We start from the raw sequence: 12,210 nt of genomic DNA, 5'->3' as shown, positions 1-12,210 counted from the left end.
TGATAGGCAGTTTAACCTTATTAGCCTTTTATTGCCAGTATTTTGGACTGGCGACAGAGATTGTTGAGACTAGGACCTGCGGTACGTTTGTATAGCTTGCTTGTCGATGAAGAATCGATCGCTCATAGTGTTCCGTGTAATCATAAGTAGAAATTGGCACTTGTTGTCCGTTAATTTTTCATTGGTCAATTTTGCTGAGAGACGCGTATGGCCTTTTTCAACATGCATATAAATGGCCTAACATTCTAAAAGGAGCTCTTTATCATATTGACGTATGACATTTTATTTTGGACGACACTAATGAATTCTTTAAGAACTCTTCTGTTTCGTAAACCGTTTTTGCTCTTATCGGAATGTTTTTTTTAAGTACATGATGGAGCTGGTAAGAAAGAGGTAGGTTCCGTATGTAGGCACAATCATGCAGACGGTAAGGCCTTACTCTAGTCTCCAGGTCGTTGACCGCATTGCGATCGTTTACTCTGTCTAAGAAAATTTTGAACCGACCCGATTGAAAGTGTTCGGTCTAGCTATGACAAATTTAGAAACGACAACAATTTGTCGTGGCTAATAGTTATTATTCTAGAAATAATAGTTACACATAATATGATTGACATCAATGAGTCCTTCTAAAATACAGTCAGGTTAAATCGATCGTTCCTCAATATGATAGTGCCAACATAAGCAAACAGCCATTCACTCGTTTCTTTCGTCTAGTGGACCTGCTTCTGCATATAGGTCGAAGAACGCCCGAATGCTTTGTCAGTCGTTCATCGAAACTGTGATTACTTATACTAAATATGAATTGAGCGATAGTTAACTCTGTGTTCTGGATGTGTGACCGCATGTAGCATCACATGATACGATTCCGAAGTTGAGTGAGAGCTGTTGCCATTAGTGTTATCGCCGTTGAAGTGAAGGAGAGCCAGCTTTAGGAAAATAGGCCAACACTTCCTGTCCCTTTTTTCGCTACTGGCTAACTCTTTTTCCCTGCTGCCGCTGGCTGCATGATGGATCGTGACGATTTCGTTGATCCCCATCTTCCTGGCCGTCCCACACGGGTCCCCAAATCTCACTTCTCAACTCGCTTGTGCACAATGGATGGCATGACACTCGCGGCAGACAGCTAATGCCACTGCCACTCATAGCCGCCCAGAGTATCCAGCCGTCCCCGCTATGCGCTACTTACCGCTTCTTCCTATCCGCAATCGAGGGGTCATCCACAGTCCGGTCCACGACGATTTCTAGCGCTGGAAACTCCTCTGCGTGTTGTTGCTGGTGGGCACTTGGATTGCGGTGATGTTCCGGCGGGTGCAAAGTTCATACAGATAGCCCAAGCTACAGCCGTCGCCGCAGCCGTGCGTGCGCCTGCATGTGTATATTGGGTCCTTCAACTTTGCAATGAAATGCTACCACAAAGGACGGACGTCCCGGTGGTCGAGCGCTATATGTAGGACTCGGTCAACGGCTGGCGGGGAGGTCACTGCGCAAATAACCAAGAATGAAAAGCGGATAAGGAAACGCCTAGAACGGACTTAGAGGGGTATTGAAAGGTTGGGGGTGGTGGTAGCAAGGAGGTCGAGGAGAAACTGTGGGTTTAGGTTAGGCGGGGACATAGACATTCACATTGGTTTGGCACGCAATGGCTGCAAAGGAAAGAACGGCGATGCGGCTAACATCACACCGTTGCTTTTTGCTAGAGTCAGATGGAGCGAGCTAGTGGTCGCATAAACGGTCGGCCGGGGCTTAGGGTTTCATCAGCAAAAACGTTTCTTTTATCATTTAATGGAAACGCTTGGATGCTTGTCATGGAGCATGAAAGAAAAAATAATCGCCCTTCATTGGCTAGTCGCTGCGGCTGAGGCTAGACATCGAGACTGCCGGTATTGCAACTCCTATGGCTGTTATTGTGGCTAAGCCTGCTTGGTCCTGCACACTTTCCTGCGTAGCTTGCTTTCTATATATCTTAAGCAAAGCCTCAGGTCTGTCAGTTGGCTGGCGGGTCCTTCCCTCTTCGATGATCGAAAAGCAAAAGAACAGTAATGGTAAAATCGTTCGTTCCGATCAGATTGTCGTCCAGCCGTCTCACACTGAGGTCGGACCCACTAAGATGAGACAAATTTATGTATCAGTTATGTATCTCCTGAGTACATTGACGTCAATAGACCGATAGGTTTCGCCACTTGATACAACATTAACGCAACTATGTGCGTTAAATTCAAATGATTAGGCCATTGGATTGAAAGCTTATGTTGCAACCACTTTCCATAAAACCGCTGGATACATCGATAGAATTTCTGTATGGCTATAGCACTATGCCACCAACCTTCGAGCGCAGGTAATACTTGAAGTAGCGCCAAGTCACTACGTCCAGCCTTCGTGAAATTTTTTCCATCTCAATGCATACGAGGATAGATCTTCCATTGTGTATAAACACTGTACTGATCAATTAACGCATACAAAAACACTACGTAACAAACAAACATTTGTTTAGTTGCTGTGGAGATTTTTATCGCAAGAAGAGCAGAGATGGCACGATCTGTCTGTCACCACCAAACAATAGAAAAACCTGTAATATCATTTAAACTTATCAATGGTTGTCTTTGATCTGTGTCCGCTTTCCGACTCGTAGCATTACCGCTTAATGCATATTGATGTTGTTCAGTCCTGTCATTTCGTACTGCTCATTTTAACCCCTGCGCAGCGTGTTTAAGGAGTTTTGCCAAGTGTTCCATAATTGAATGCCTGTAAGATAGAAATGGATTTTCAATCAGATCTCAGAAATTACATATTCCTTCCCGATGTCTACCAAATGCAGGTTTTATCTAGTATCTGCCATTTTCACTAGGAAGCACCCAATTATTATTATCAAGTATTCATCATATTATATCAAGTATCGATTATTTTCAGGTAATATTATATATTACATTCTACTTTGGCAAAACGTTTTTTCGACGCACTTCCTAGGCCATTCGTACTTTTCCATTTTAGCAACATGAAAATTTCTATATTCTTCGCACTCGGGTACCGCGTTGGTAAAGTGACTACCCTCTGGCACCATCATTAGTTCCGCCTAGACGTATCCATCACTATAGATCATACTCTATGTTGACGCACAACCGCTAACGAGGAAGCCCACGCCTATACCTTTAATAACCTTGGCGAACCAGGGCAGAGACATCACTGGATGTTATGGCTAAGGTCATTGTCTTTTAGTGATACGTAATCACCCTCATTCCCGTATGCTCTCATCATTCGCACCACAGTTCGCGCTGATCCTATGTCCTCTGGCAGGCCAAGAATTGCTATCGGTACACAACTGCGGCAGCGAATCAAATGAAAACAGCAAAACATCTTTCTATACGACGGTGCTTGAACAACGAAATTCCTAGAACCTCTGCCTTTGTTGACGCGCTCTTGCCACGCAAACATGTGTTGGCCAGTTCACTGTCTACACTAGCAGTATGCACCATTGGATAGCGCAAGCGAACGTATACTGACCTAACAGGCACAGATTAGCGGCTAATGCAAAAGAACCCCCAGCCTTATCGACCTACCAATAACAACAGCGAAAATGCCAAAGTTTCCCTAGCCTATTTTCTAAATCGATTGATATCCTAATAAGGCCAAAGGGGTCGATCCGCCCAGCACTGTCCCAGATTATCTATACTTTAATAGTTTGATCTGAGACAGAAATGTTCCCAGGGCTCTGTTACCTTTTATTACCAAGAAAAAAACAAGAGATATGCAGAATAATAAAAAAAGTTCTATAAGTTGTAGTTCGTCAACCGTATCATAGCGATGCTTGTTTTCAATTCGTAGGAAGGTATCACCTAGTTGGACATGGCCTGAATCATCATGGCCAAAATCACGAAGTTACGTTGAGCCATGAGCGCATGAAGTCAATACAAACAGTTCTAATTAGGTAAAATCGAAGAGGGACCATATCCTTCTAAGTAAGAATTTTTTTGCAAGAAATGATACAGCTGAGCCGCCTTAGATGTGGGGCAAAGCAAAGTTATGTGATTAAATGTGTTGCCCGCTTGAAAGCACAACTGTAGTGTGCCCTCGTACTAATCCTAGTGACACATAGAGTGGTGTAGATCCGGAACCGAATATATGTAACTTCAGGCGTTCAATAATTAAAGATTCGAGCACTAGGAAGCCGAATATATCAAATCAGTTGCTACGCTATAACGGTTTCTTTATACTCCATTGTATCTAGCTGCTCCGATTGCCGTCCACCTCGGCAGATCCTTGAAGCAGCAGCAGCACCGTTTGCAAGCACAGATCGTAATTCCTTATAGAGACATTAGTAGGCGACTAAATGTAGACAGGATAAACGATAGCAAGACAGTATTAAACACTCGAAGGCACATTGCTCAGTACTTAATGGTGTTCCAGTGAGAAAAACGAACGAGTGTAGACCTATCATTAAGCGCAGCACAATGATATAACACAACAAAGGCGCAACACAAATAAGTACTCCAATTTTGCTGACGATAATGGCCGCTTTTTTAATGCAAAAATATTCTGTATTTCAGCGTTGAGCCCAGATATTACACACGAAATTAAGGTACGCATTTATCTTCCAGAAAATGAAACGTTTTTATCAAGCATGTGATGTGGGTACAATAGACGCTTACAAGCAATTGCTAGTGGAGACGCCTCATAACACTGAACATATTTCCAAGTTATCCCACAGCGGTAAATTCTTGTATAGAGTTTCATTGAACTCTCGTAGCTATAGATAGGAGGCCTCTTTTTAACTTTTGCGCGTGCTCCTCGGACGTGAGGCATAGGAACTACCTTACTGTAGAAATAATGTACTCAGTCCACGTTCCGCATCATGAGCTTCGTACTATTCCATGATTCTACCCCGTGGGCCTCTGCATGCTTTTCCTATCCTAGTGACGTTTCTGCCATGCCCGCTACTGTCTTTTCGTTCGTTTTTTTCATCACTAGCAGCAAATACGACGTGTCGTCTACTACTACACTGTCGATTTCCGTCTCCTGACGATGGCGGTGGTCGTGGTACTATTATAGCTCTTTTTTTCTCTAATAAAACTAGCTAACAGGCGTCCAGGAGGATGAGCGCCGCGCATCAGCTGATAAAAATCACCACTCAGCTTTACTCTCTTCGGTAATGGTGGTATTAGAATAAAACGAACTGCAAAAAACGAGACCGAAATGATTTGGGATTCCCTCGTGGGGAGAAGCAACAAATCCGAGAGAAGAGACGCCGGTTAGGCAACCTGTTAGATTGCTCACCAAATTCGACAACAAAGATGTTCGGCAAAGACGAACGGGCAAGAGGCCATTCGTATCTCCTTTTCCTGGAGAATCAGGCAAAGGCAGGCACAAAACCATTGGCTATCCATTGATCTAAACACAGCGCACATCTGCCACAATCCTCTAGCGGGCGAAGTTTTCTATTTTGTTTCGTGTACGTCGGCTATGTACTACAGCTGCGTGCTAAGAACTTTAGATCGAGCAAACACCACGAAAACGCTTCATAATTATGAGGATATTGCTGGCTGATGCTAATGTATGATGGTGCGCTTTTTGAACAGTCAGTTTTGATCAGTTTCTATTCGAGTGAAAGGACCAATATTGGGCATTATCCCATTATAATATGATTTGCTATAATGTGGATTTTAGCGGTTATTATATTACGGAGTGATATTAAATACTAAATAAAAGATTTCAAAAAAACGAACCCCAGGTCTCTTACTTGTTAAGAAAGTATCTTGACCTCGTAGGCTACCACGCCATAATTTTCGGCACCTTTTCAAACCAATTCATCACAGCTATTGAGCGGTTTTTTTTTTTGTTCATTATCAAAAAGCTTGGTCGCGCACGGAGAATTGCACTTATTAGTACAGGAAAAAAGTAATAGATTAAGGTGCAAGTGATAAAACTAGGCATTTCAAGCTCGGACTACAGTTCCTATTTTTGCCATATGAAAGAGGGTCGCAAAGACTAATTTTAAGACAATGCTTGCTGCGGCTAGTAGTTGCTTTGTCTGTTTCTGGCCACGCTACCAGGAATAGGAACCTGTTGCACTTAATGAGCAAAGTTTGCCCTTCTTACTGCAAGACGACGTTAACTCTCTTGTCTGTAATTAAATTAAGCTCACCCTTGGTAATCCTGTAGGAAGGCAAAAGGGATTTGTTCTTAAACGCTTAGTGTGGGAGTCTTTTTCTTAGCCATACGCAGCTATTCGGTGGTGATTCGTTAGTGAGATAGTTGCTTAGTGGGGTCTCGCTGGATAGTTCGACATTCACTGTCTTGTTTGTCAAAGAACCCTCGGCGAAAATTAACTAACGTAAGCCTTTTGTTTTTTCGTTCTTTTGTCTCCCTTCATCATATTTGAAACAAAAAGCTTGAATATATTTCCTGCAAACAATTAAGTGACAAGCCGATAGTGACGACGCAAAATCATTTTGTGATCTTCTGCTAAATTAGAATGTAATACAACCGACCAATAATCTTCACTTGCGTATACTATCGATCCTGTATGGGGTTTGTAGATCATCTCAATGATGTAGAGATTCGAACTTATTTGGGTTCTTCAATCCAAATACACATTGAGAGGGCAACAATATGCTATTTAGATTTTGTTATAGGACTATTTATATGATTCATACCTTCAGATATTCCATTCGTTTCATTATTTCCAAAGCGACTTTCGTTTTCGTAGAACAAATGATCTTCAGTTTACGATAATCTGCCTTCAATAAAGTGCGTTCACGCTGTTAATACCAACTACAGATTTACGAGTATAAAATTATGGCATAGGCTAAAGCTGACCTATAAAAAAAGATCCCAACAACTGAACAAATATATAGCATCGCTAGCCTAACGTCTAAGTCAGCGTATATGCACCCTAGTAAAAATGTTGCTATATTTTTATCAAACCGGTCATAGGTAAATAGGGATAATTTGTTAATAATTAATAATAATAGATAGTTATATTTTATGATGAAGCGTATCAGAATGTTTCGATATGTCTGCTTAGTAGAACTATCATCCATTGAAGCTACCGTCAGATATGAATATTAATAAAAAGCGATGCAATATGAAACACATACTAGTAGTCTTCACTCTTCCATCGGTCATAAGCTTGGTGTGTATTCCAACGAGAATTTTTGCTGAATCAACGGCTAAATGTACTGACACTTCACAAATACTAAGCTTTAAATGATCAAAACGCAGACTATCGCGAATACAATATGGCGGAATAGTCATGCAACTATCTTTCCTATTGTCGTCTGTCTGAAAGTTTACCTAAAGCATGATTCTTTCTGATACGATTTTTATTACCTGAACGAGTTTACTTTTCTTATATACGTGTCATAAGAAGTATCTTTAGGTCTGCGGCCCCGCGCAACAGTTTTTCGATAATTTGCTGCTTGGGTTCTAGTTTGGCGGGTTCCGGCAAATGGCCAAATGGCAAGCCAAAGAGGGCTGAGCACACTGAGATAGTAAGCGAAATTGGATGGCTTTTCAGAAGTCACAGGAGAACGTGACGGGTGTCTCAGGTCGGGAGAGAGCACTAAGGCTGTGCCAGTTTTCGTAGTGGGTAGTGGTAGTAGTAGTAGTAGTAGTATCATCGAAAGGAGCCAACGAGCAAGAAGCAAGAGGATGGCTAGCGACGTGTCTCTACAGCCGACGAACTACTTCCTTACTGAACGCCGACGGCCACTAAAGTACGTGATCAAAAAACCGCGTCTTTGATGCTTGTTCAACGCTGCAGCGGCTTGCTGCCGTAAACTACGATTCTGTCGGCTGCGATCTAACTTGGAAAAATTCGATGTTTTCGCGCTCTTGAGATCGAGTTGACAGGTTGGAGGAAATAGCAAGGCGACTAACGACAAGATTGTGAGAAGAGAGGGCGTGGCGACCCTCACAAGGACTATGATCCATGGAGACGTCACATGTGGATCAGATGCAGGCCGACAAGTGTGTTTGTTTCCGCTACGTACGATCACAGTAGAGATGAAATCCGAATTCTGATTGAGTTCTTCAGATAGAGCTCGTCTAATGGTCTTTTCTTGAAATGATAATGTTTACTGAGTAAGAGCTGCGTGGAAGAGTATCTACGATCGACACCCGAAGGCACGTATCACGTCTAACCAAGTTTAAAGTGTTTGGCGTAGAAGTAAATGTGACTATCATATAATTTGTTGGAAACCAGTGTCTCTCGTTGGAGGGTTCATATAAGCGGTTGTACAGTTGGCTACGTAAGTTAGCCTCTTTCTCATCCTCAAATTATCTCGACGGCAGCTAAACGTCACTGTATTTGAGAAGATGTAACTACTTGTGATCGTATTCGCAAAACACTACAGCTAGCCATCAGATTGTTTGGGAGTAACTTTTTGAAGACTCTGATTCTTTCCATAGAGACGAGTGTGTCCGCTGAGAAAAACCGTACGAAACTCAACTACGAACCTAAAAAAAATCGACCACTTCACTTTGCCTATAAATGCTCTGATGATGATAATCTTCGGCGAGTGTTCGCCTGAATCAAATGGAATTGACACAAGAAGCAGCAAGAAAGTCATTGGAAAAGAAAACGTAAACGTTCGAGTGGGTAAGCCGAGCGGAGATAGGAAACAATCTCGGTTGAACTTGTTGCGTTTACTGGGCCGAGAAACGACCTCTATTTATGACATTGAATGGGAAGGAAGGAAGGAAGGAAGAGAGATACGCTCAAATCGCACAGATGAACCCACAACAGCAGGAGATGCAAAGGTGCTAACATGCGTTTGAGATATAGACAGGGCTTTGTCTTTCAACAGTTTATAATAAATAGAACTAGACGGGTTTCGCGTCCATATCTAACGCTCTTCTCGAAACGAAATTCTCATATATATATGTTGTAGTATCGGCGTCTATTAGCGACGATGCAATACATGTGTACAGAATTAGATCACAGAGCAAACTTGTTCGTAGCGCCGTCATACCTTACGCGGCAATTCATTGTAAAACAGACGTTTAGAACAGTGAATATGAAAAATGTGCCCAAATCCCTGTTATTTCAGACTGCTGATTTATTAAAATATTCGTCTTGTCATTCACACTAGTTCTGCTCCAGAAAATGAATAATATGCTCGTAGCTTTTTGTCTCGGCTCCCATGGGTATCATCAGGCCAACGTTGATGAGGCTCGAGTCCTATGTCCACGAAGCGATCTAACTTCTCTGAAATACACTAGGATACATACGAAAGAGATAAGTGGATTTTCTTCAGTAATTAACATCCACATTAAAGATCGATGTTTCCAGTGTATATTCATTTTCAGGAGTGACGTGAAATTGTCGTTTGTAGGCCGTTTCGTGTCGAGGGGAAATATCGAAAAGTAATGATTAAGCATCTTAAAAACTGAAATGGCAGATATCTGCATTCACGTGTAAGATGAATACGTGATCTAATAGAGTTTAGCGTAATTTACATCAATGATTTACCAGCTGTGATTTTCTTATACGGACTGGGTTGGGTTCTTTACCCGCTGGGAAAGTCTGATATCAAAAGGAACCCAAAATGATATATTACGCAATAGAATACTGCTGGCTTGTTACATTACCTATGTTCAGACAATAATTTTACATTAATTATTTTATCTATATGTTGTTGAGCCATTTACAGTATATCCGCTTCTAAGGGTGTAAACTAAACTAGTCTGGCAGATTTATGTCACCTCCCCATAGATATTCCTAGAGAGCGGTTTCTATGAGTAAAAGATTTTTGCGCAATAACCCTCATGTAGGGATGATAACAAAGCTGAATTGGTTCCGAGTGAATGTTCGTACAAAAGGTACAGAAGGTGTCTAACGAGTTTTTCCATTCAACAGAATGAGCGAATTGATAATGAGGTCGGGCTGTTCTTCTCTGGCTAAAAGATCGAGCTATTTGAACGGCCGAGACTTTCGGTGAAACGAACGACGCAAAGCGGAAAGTTTTATTTAACAAACCCCATTTTCCGGTATCAAGCGATGTAGTCAATGCCCAGAAAGACAGAGTACTTTTCCAAAATATCGGTATCATTGCTGCTGTGCAGTATTGCTGGACCTAATATTCTATTTGAAATGCACATGAACGATTATCTTTCATATGCTTCCCTTATTCATCATGGCAGCAATGGTTAGCTTAGTAAACAACTGTCAAAGATTGATGCGGAAGTCAGCTCGCAGATATTACGTGAACTATTTTAGATGGGCGCAATAGAACGTAAATGTCGTTTGGGGCGAGTCTCCCTGTCGCAGCATTTTCCATTCGCAGCAAATGAACTGCCTCATTCATCATCAGTATTGAAGAAGCGGCCATTTCTACGAACTTTACCTGATCTCTTTAAACTTACCTTAAACATACCCAACTTCCAATTTTGTTCTACTATGCTAACTCGGTTACCTGACTCGAAAACCGTAAAGGGCAGTATTGTAGCACAAACGAAGTCTAGCAAAGTCAGACGGTGTCATACGCTGTTGATACGAGACGCTACCGCGGTATAGAAGGGTTATTTAGAAATATGTTTTTGCGACCCAGCGCAACGTCAAGATCGTTTCGATGGGAGGTGGGCGACAACGCACGCACTGTAGCGACCACGTCGCGGTCGTTTGAATGGGCAGCGGGGCGAGCCGTCTGGTCATATTGGCGTTACACTATGTCACCGTCGCCCCCCGCCGTTCACGTAAGCGCACTTGTGGCCTAGTTCCCAGCTTCCGCTGCTCTCTCCCGGTCCCCGATTGCACAGGACATGATAAACGCCTCTAGCGGATAATAATGGCCAACGAGTGAGACTGCTTTCCACTGATGTCAGCAGTAATCTGTAAACGACTGAAGGGAAAGGCGTTGGCATACGGTTCATGAAAAGTTTGAGGGTCAGAAGACTGTTTGACACAGGTAAACAAACGAAGAGAGAGAACGAAAAAGGAAAGGAGTCAAGAAGTTGGTATCTTCTAACCAGCGCCGCGAGTGATTTTTCCTAACTCTGGTTTATTATTCTATTTATCTATTTACAATAGTTTAGGCGAATCAGTACTAAGTGAATTGAGCTAAAGTTTCGTCTAAATATCTTGTGCGGTACAACTTTCCCTAGCGGAACTAATCGTTCTACCAAACACTGACGCAGTGTATGGGTAACGAAGTTTCTCTCTAGTTAGCAGGCCGATTCCGAGCCGGTTTATAGCGCTATTATCTACATGTGAACTAATAGATTAATAACATTACAGTCCAACAATGTTATCAGAGCGGTTGTAGTAGTGCAGCAGTATTGTGTTTGCCTATGAAACCTAATCTAGATTGAAAATCAAGTGTATTCACGTTTCACTCCGTGCTCCGCGAGGCGTCTTGGGACGTAAAACCCAAAATCCTATACACGGTCTAACAATAGCACTACGCCGGATATTTCAAAAGTATTACATAACGCGACTTACGTGACGGATATGCGTATACATAAGAAACCAAGTTATGACGTATCGAGGGATTTCTTCGGTCAGTTCGTAGTTACGCCTACTATGAAGACGTAAACTGGTTTGTTTTCTGTATACCTTAAGCAGAGGTTATTCGTTTAGCTCGGATGTTTGTTTGCTTAGTCCTTACCTTCGGCTTTCTTGCCTGTGTTTCCTAACTCTTCGAAAAATCCCGACCAGGAGCAATAAAAGGACGAAGAAAAAATCACATGTGGCCTAGGGGGCAACTTCAGCAATATCTGTCTATGCAGTTGGTAACAGAATACTGTGCAATGCTATACTGTAGGCCTCCTGTCCCTTACAGCTAATTCGATTACGTATATATATATATATGCGGTCCATTGGTGCGCTGACGCTCAAGCGACCGAACGTCTATTGTTTTGTCTTGCTCGTCATCGCGTCGACGGGAAAAAAACTTCGAAAGAAGGCGCACCTATGCCACAGAAAGCTCTGGAAGTGCAATAGACACCGTTTGCGACAATTACGAAATGCGTTGTCGTTGTTGATATTGTTTTTGCCGCTAATGAAAACAGTGCATTGTTTCGGCTGGCCTATATTGAGCAATTGTAGTTCGGAAGGCACGTAAGCGGCAATAAGGATACAGAACGAGAGTTCTCCATGGAGGTTACAAGGACAAGCGCCGATTATGAAAACAACAAAAACCGTCTGACTCAGCTCTATCCTTTCGCTGACAGTTAGCCTGAACTTTTCGTCGGCGACGTATATAAGGTTTGTTTGCA

General features: G+C 42.4%; 2 long non-coding RNA genes across 2 annotated transcripts in view; one reads left to right on the top strand and one right to left on the bottom strand.

The window, feature by feature from the left end:
- LOC111259228 (uncharacterized) overlaps window positions 1–12,210 on the top strand; it is a 69,073-nt gene that overhangs the window by 44,271 nt on the left and 12,592 nt on the right. The window lies entirely within an intron of this gene.
- Window positions 9,044–11,762, bottom strand: LOC147753675 (uncharacterized). The gene is made up of 3 exons (XR_015310494.1): window positions 11,601–11,762; window positions 10,410–10,835; window positions 9,044–9,212 (listed from the first exon to the last, which is right to left on the bottom strand). It is a non-coding gene; the product is annotated as an uncharacterized LOC147753675 (long non-coding RNA).

The sequence above is a fragment of the Varroa jacobsoni genome, unplaced genomic scaffold, assembly GCF_002532875.2.
Source record: "Varroa jacobsoni isolate VJ856 unplaced genomic scaffold, vjacob_1.0 scaffold_309, whole genome shotgun sequence".
Lineage (NCBI taxonomy): Eukaryota > Metazoa > Arthropoda > Arachnida > Mesostigmata > Varroidae > Varroa > Varroa jacobsoni.
The sequence above is the reverse complement of the archived record's forward strand: the minus strand, read 5'-3'. Positions and strand labels throughout refer to the sequence as shown.